General features: G+C 45.3%; 1 long non-coding RNA gene across 3 annotated transcripts; it reads left to right on the top strand.

The window, feature by feature from the left end:
* Positions 1-2,453: 2,453 nt before the first annotated feature.
* On the top strand, positions 2,454-5,194 carry LOC143651693 (uncharacterized). 3 transcript variants are annotated; one of them, XR_013160143.1, is made up of 3 exons: positions 2,454-2,513; positions 3,086-3,170; positions 4,943-5,194. It is a non-coding gene; the product is annotated as an uncharacterized LOC143651693 (long non-coding RNA). The 3 variants fall into 3 exon arrangements; XR_013160145.1 differs by having other exon boundaries at positions 3,086-3,200; XR_013160144.1 differs by having other exon boundaries at positions 3,086-3,263.
* Positions 5,195-7,001: the final 1,807 nt, after the last annotated feature.

The following is a 7,001-nucleotide window of genomic DNA, read 5'->3' as shown; positions in this document are numbered from 1 at the left end:
AGTGACCATCCACGCACCTGGGAGTCAAGGGTAGTGCCAAATTCAGTGCAGCCCACCCAGCACCAGCACCAGCAGTGCCCCTCTTTTCCTCTCTTCACGCACGGCTAGAACCAGCAGACACCATGAAAAGATAAACTACAAAACTGAAAAGGGGCACAGGGATGTGAACACACTCAGAAGCCCACGAAGAGATGCTCAGCTCACCAGTCACTAGGGAAACACAACCCAGACCATAAGAGACCACCTCATACCACTCGGATGCCCATAACCATCATCAGGAGTTAACCTTTCAAAAAACAATGACAACACCAGGGAAACCCCGATACTGTGCCAACACGAGGGACACCCAAGTCAGCAGGCTAAGCCCTTGATCCTGAGGCTTACTCTTGGACGCTTATGTAGGGAGCATGCCTAAGAGTTACTTCTGGAGGACCTCTTTTGTTGCTCAGATGTGACCTCACCCTCTTGAAGCCCAACTCTGCAAGTGAAATCACTGCCCTCCCCCTAAGTGGGACCTGACATCCAGGGGTGAAAGTCTCCCTGGCGATGTTGGAGGTGACTCCAGGGATGAGCCTGGCCCTGGCACCATGGGATCAACAATGTCTTCCAGACCAAAATGGGGAAAAGAAGTGTTAAAATGAGCTATCAGTGGCTGAGAGTTCAAATAGAATTGAGAGGCTCCTCTGGAGGTCACTCTTATGCATGTTACGTTTAGACATTGCCACCTAACCAAAACCGTTCCTGCCAATCCTAAAGAAATCTCGGGCACATAAAAAACAGACAAAGTTTCCAGCACTAAGGTAACTTGCAGTAACCTACAACCTCCACGTGAGTCCTGGACCAGAGAAATACAGCGGGCCCAGCCCTTCCAGAACATCAACTCGTTCCATCCCCCTACCCCATGTTATCACAGTCTCTTCCAACCTGAAAGAGTCAAAAAGGGCATAGCCCAGATAGCCCTAAAGAGTGGAGAAAGACCAAAGATGATGATGGAATTATACAGAGAAGCTAGGATTTAACAAAGGAGTATGACTGCAGAATCATTAAACCGATGTCACTTTTGGTCTCCAGTATCTTAAGCAGCTAGAAGTAAAAACCTCAAATTGTGGAATGTAACCCACACCAAAATCTGGAAGCTGTTCTACAAATGTGCCTTGAAACTTGCTGCTCTTTTCTATGTCACATTTCTCAACAACAACCACCAAAACGCAATGACAAGCCCTGGCAAAGATGGGAGAACTGGAACCTCGCGCGGCGCGGCCGCTACGGGGTCCTGTGCGGCAGCTCTGGTAAGCAGTAAACAACTCGCCTGCCCCAGCACTCCACTCCCAGTGTGCGCGCTCCGAGAGCTGGAAAGCCGCCGAGAACACCTGCACGTGGTGAGCACTGCAACTCCCTCCACAAGGGCCGCACAGTGGGGGCCACGTGGGCGCCCACCACGGAAGACCCGCACACAAACGGGACCAGCCATAGGATGGGGCACTGTCGCGCCACCAAAGGAGCAAAGGCCTGACGCGCGGGAGAGAAGCGGACACGGAACGAGGGACGCCGTCAGCTCCAGGTACTGAAGCGCCCAGAGTAGGGGCATCCTAGAGACAGGGGCAGACTGTGGTCGCCAGGCCTGGGGGTGACACGGGGTGACTGCGGGGTGGCAAAGTGTTCTGAAGTAGATTAATGCAATGGTAGCACCGGTTTGTAAAGACGCTAAACAACATCGCGGTATAGGCTTTAAACGGGCGCTTTTACGGTATATAAACGGCATCTCAGTTAAAGATAGGTATAAAAGAAATTTAAGATATAAATTTGCACAGCATTAAGGTAAAACGGGTTAAAAAAAAAGGGTGAAGCAAACGGAAGGGGGGTAAGTTTGGGGTCCGGGCTCCAGACTCCAGGGTCCTATTCCCGGGACCGTATTCAAGGACAGGTTTTCGGTATCCGAGGGGGGTCACGGGTTCTGGGTGGGGCCAGGGGCCCAGAGTTCAGGCTGGGCAGCGGCACTCGGGGACAGAATTCGGGGTTCAGAGCTCGGGGGCCCTGCGGCCCGCGCCCCCCACCACCCGCCCGCCATCCGACGGCGGCGGGCACTCACGTGTTCCAAGGCGAGTCCATGTTGGCGGTGACCAGCAGGACCGCGGCGCCCCGACGGCCGCTCGACCGGCCACGGCTCTTCGGCGCTGCCCGGCGGGTCTCGGAGGCAGCCGCGGGGCATCAACTGTGACTGGGGGCGGCCCCGCAGCCATCGCGGTGGGTGGAGGGCCGGGGCTGGCGCAGCCGGTGAGGAGCCTTTGGATTCCTGCGGGGTAACTTCTGGCAGTCGTGGCCGCCGCCTCCTGCTGAGTGCAAGTCCCCCCCTAGGAAGGCGGGGCCGTCCTGGTTGCTCCAGTGTCCATCAAACCGAAGCCCTCGCGGGCCCTGCCCCGCCCCGCCCCACGCGGCGAGGAGACGCCCTTAAAGGGGCGCGTGCGGCGGGCGCCTGAGGCCGGCTAGCTGCTCTGCAGCCCGGATTCCTGCGTGTGAGTCTCCGGGGAGCAGAGGAGCCGGGCCGTGACGTCGGTGTGGCGCAGGGGGCAGAACCTCTTGGTCTCCGCGCCGGGGGGCGGTGGGGAATGGCCCACGAGGGGGTCGGTCTGACTGACACGCGAGCGCCCAGGACGAGCCCCACCTGCCGAGGGGCGGGGCGGGACTTGCACTCAGCACGAGGCGGCTGCGGCTTCGACTTTGAGAAGTTTCCCGGCGCGGAGACCAGCAGGCTCTGCCCCCCTTTAAGGCTCGCTGGCTGCAGTTTTGTCGGCTGCCCCGCGCGGGTCTCTCGCCGCCGCAGGCCCTCAGCGTGAGGTGTAGTCCCGCCGGGTGGTCCGCGCGCAGCCGTTAGGCTCGGGTGGGGAAACTTCTAACCGTCGGCGCCGCCGCCTCGTGCTGAGTGTAAGCCCCGCCCCTCGGAAGGTGGGGGCCGTCCCGGGTCTCGCCTGTCAGTCAGGCCGACCCCCTCGCGCCCCCTGCCCCGTCCCCCCACGCAGCGCCGTTCAGCCCATGTGTAAGTAAAAACTTGATTGTGTTGACTAATTTCGTGGTATTTGTCATGCAGTCTCTGGAAATTAAAGACAGGTTTCCATACCAGGAGTGAAGTGCTGCTGTTAAACACCTAATATGTGGAAGAGGCGATGAAATTGGTAACGATTCGAAGCGGGATGACTTTTGAGGTGCTTGGGAGGAAAAGCCTAGACTTCATTGACGCAGATGTCTATGGAGATATGGATATTAAGGTCATTTCCTGTGAGGGGAGAGAGATAATTCAGAGATGTAGAGAAGTACTTTGTCTTCTTAGAGAACACGTACTTAATGGTAAAAATATGGTAGGAATATAGAGATCTAGGAGTTTCTTTTGAAGGCCATAAAGTAATTGATGAATGTGTTATTTGGAAACTAGATGAAATAAGTGGTTGTTGAAAGTATTAAATAAGCTCTTGCATGAACAAATGTAAAATAAGATAGAGGCGAATTTGGGAAAAACAGCTGTTGCAAACTGTGGACTATAGTTAACAGTAATAGTTTCAACTATTACTGTATTCTTTCATAAACAGTAACAAATTTATTATACCAATATTATGAGTCAACAATGGGAGGATAAGTGGTTTGGAAGGATTTAGGTTTTATTGTTTATTGTTATTTTGGTTCTGGATTAATAAAAATATTCAAAATCCCCATAATGGTGACAATTATGGATGATACTGTGAGCAATTGATTGTATACTTTTTAATGGCTTGTAAAAATGTCTCAACAGAACTGTAAAAAGGTCCTGGTTCCCAGAAGGTGTGGGGCCCATGATCCTAGTTTTGAGAGATCCTGGACTGCCAACCTGATTCCTTCGGAAGTGCTGCCTGTGCCCCGAGTTTCAGGGAGCGCGTGTTCACTAAGCAATTCCCAGTCAGGCTGAGCCTTCCATTCCTGCAGGCCCAGGAAACCCCCCACTTGTTGACAGATGATTTTCAGACCTTAGAATCTAATGGAATTTTTGCTACTGGATTTCAGAGTTGTTTGATACCAGGGACCCGTAATTTCCTTCTACTATCTTCAATCTGTGAAGAAAATGTCTATTCTAAGCCTGCCTCACTATTATATTTTGGAGGCAAATGATTTGTTTACTAGGTTTTGAGGTTTCAGAGCGTCACACAAGGAGAGGTATTTTGCCCCAGGACCTACCACACCCATAATTGATTTTGATGAGTCTTTGACTCAGAATTGTTAGTCAAGTGCTTAAGGATTTGCTGTTAGAAGGTGGTGAATGTATTTTGTATGTGGAAAAAACATGCATTTTGGTGTCTGGGGGTCAAACTGCAGTAGATTGATTCATGCACCCCAACAAAAGATATATCCTTTATCAAAAACTATGCTTCTGTGCTTACAAATTCGTTTGTAAATTGCAATTTTAATAGATTAAATTGAGGAATGCTCTGGAGTCTTTTGGGTGTATCTGAATGAATGAGTATGAGTCTCTAACCATACTACTAGATTCCATTAAAAAGATGTGGTATTCAGAAGAAATCATAAGAGCAGACACAAAGATACAATGTAGGTGGCCATGGGTTGGGATGCAGAGTTAAGCCAAGGAGACCCAGGAATTGCAGTGAGCTAGCACAAGAGTACTAGGATCTTTGAGAGGAAGCATAGCCATGATGATCCCCTTGGTTTGGTTCCCATGACACCTAAAATTGTGGGCCAATAAATTCTTGTTTTTAAACCAACCCATTTTTTCATAATGTCACAGCAGCTCTGAAAAGTTAAAACAAATCTAATCATGATGTATTAGGTAATAACTGCTATGTTTGACCTTTACGATGACATTTATGGTGATCTCTCTAGGAAGTTGGCTGTATTTAGCAGTAGCTATATCTGTTTATAAAAGATGATGCAAATACTATAATTTTCTTGTTTTTAACTCCAGATTTTGTGGTTCCTAAGAACATGTAAGGAAGAACCTGTATCTAGCAGATATCACCAGGAAAATCTTCCATTACTAAACTGAAGTTCTGTTGATTAATGTTATGAGCAGAAGAGGAAAGCATGCCATAATTTCATCTTTGAATCTCAATATTCACTGGTGTTTAGATTTTATAATGACTTAAATAAAACAGGATGGTTATTGGAAATGAGCTAAGATCATTTCACTATGTGTAATAAATTTCTAGTAAAGTAATTATTATGTCTTTATTTTGTTTTTTTTTTTTTCAGAAGCAGAACTTGATAATAGTGAAGGAGATGGGTGTATTTCACAATGGTTCTTAAATATTCACTGTGATATCATGATCAGGTTCCTGGGTCTAATGCCCAGAGTAGTGGTAGAAACATCAAAAATATCATCTTCTGTCACTAGTTATCCCACATTCAGCTTCAGCAATTTTATAAAATTACCATGTAGATATTCCAACAAGTTTTTGGCTTCTTAACTCCTGTTCCAGATAATCAATTATCAGGTATAATCCTCTGTATTTTTATGTCCTTCTATAAATTGGCGTGGTCATTTGTCCCAAAACCAAAATTCCCTTGTGAATCCAAGGGAAGTCACTGATTTTCATTAGTTTCTTATTGGGTCTGTCCTAGAATTGAAATTCTGCTATGTATGGCCATACTGTTGCTAATGATAAATGTTCACAAATGTTAAATTTAAGAGGATGAGGGCAGCCCATGGTGGCTCAGTAGGTAGAATTCTCATCTGCCATGCCTGAGACCCGGGTTTGATTTCAGGTGCCTGCTCATGCAAAAAAACAAAACGAAACAAAACTAAAGTTTAAGAGGGTAAGAATCCAGTTCAGAGAGGGGGCAATATTTTTGTCATATTTGCAACTGTATTAGGATGTGCATACAAATTACATAAAGAGCTTCTGAAAATCAATGAGTAAACCCTGGATTCACTCAAATTAAAAAAATAAAATGAAATGATTTAATGGGACTACTGAAATGAAATACAATAGTCAAAAACTATTGAGAAAACCTCATTATTAATCCAGGATATACAAGTAAAAGCCACAAGGATATAGGGATATATACTCATCCAAAGCACAAAATTTTGAAAATCTGAAAGAATCCATTTTTTATGGATGTGAAATAAAGGTAAATCATACTACAAGGTGTTTAATAAACTAATTTAGAATGCAGTTTGACTTTATTTATCTAAGTCAAACCAGGTACTATAGCTATAGTACAATTATTAAAAACATGCTATCATCTATTGTAACAAATGTGCCATACCAACACAAGGGTTTAATAATCTTTGGTATATAGGAATCTTGTATTTCTCACATGATTGTTCTGTGAACCCACAGCATCTCTAATAAGGAAACCAGCATCTACATTCATATGCAATAAGGTAAATGATCTACCCAAGCAGAGGAAATCAAGATACTGGATCTTATTTGTATTTAATTACTTATAGGTTGTTGTGTGCTAGGAAAGGTAACATGAGAATACAAGAGACTATCTAGGAGTTTATTTCAAATCAGTAAGAGCATGCAATATTTGTCCTTTTTTGTTTGATTTATTTCATTTAATATGTTGTCTTCAAGGTTCATCCATATTGTAATATGTATCAGGACTCAATTCCCTTTTATGTATTACTATTAGTCCATTATATATGTATACCACATTTTAAAAATTCTTTTCAGTAGTTTTTTTGACATGTGCATTACTTAGAACTTTTGGAAATTGTGAATAAGGCTGCTTAAATATTATTGGTGTTAATTCACCAGTGAAACAATCTGTTCATGGGCTTTTCTTGGTGCAAGTACATTTTATTTTAGCAAGGACTTTTTTATTGTTTCAGTCTTTGCCCTTGTTGTAGTGTTTTTGAGGTTTCTCTATTTCTGCTTGAGTGAATTAGGTGACTTGTGTGTTCGCATAGATTTTTCATTTTACATGGCTATTTTACTTTGCTGGTATACAATTGCCCTTAATATTCTATTGTAAAAGTTTTTATTCCTCTAAGGTGGTAGTAATATCACCATACA

This window comes from Tamandua tetradactyla, chromosome 12 (genome assembly GCF_023851605.1).
Source record: "Tamandua tetradactyla isolate mTamTet1 chromosome 12, mTamTet1.pri, whole genome shotgun sequence".
Lineage (NCBI taxonomy): Eukaryota > Metazoa > Chordata > Mammalia > Pilosa > Myrmecophagidae > Tamandua > Tamandua tetradactyla.
Note: the sequence above shows the minus strand (reverse complement) of the source record. Positions and strands in the feature narration are given on the sequence as shown.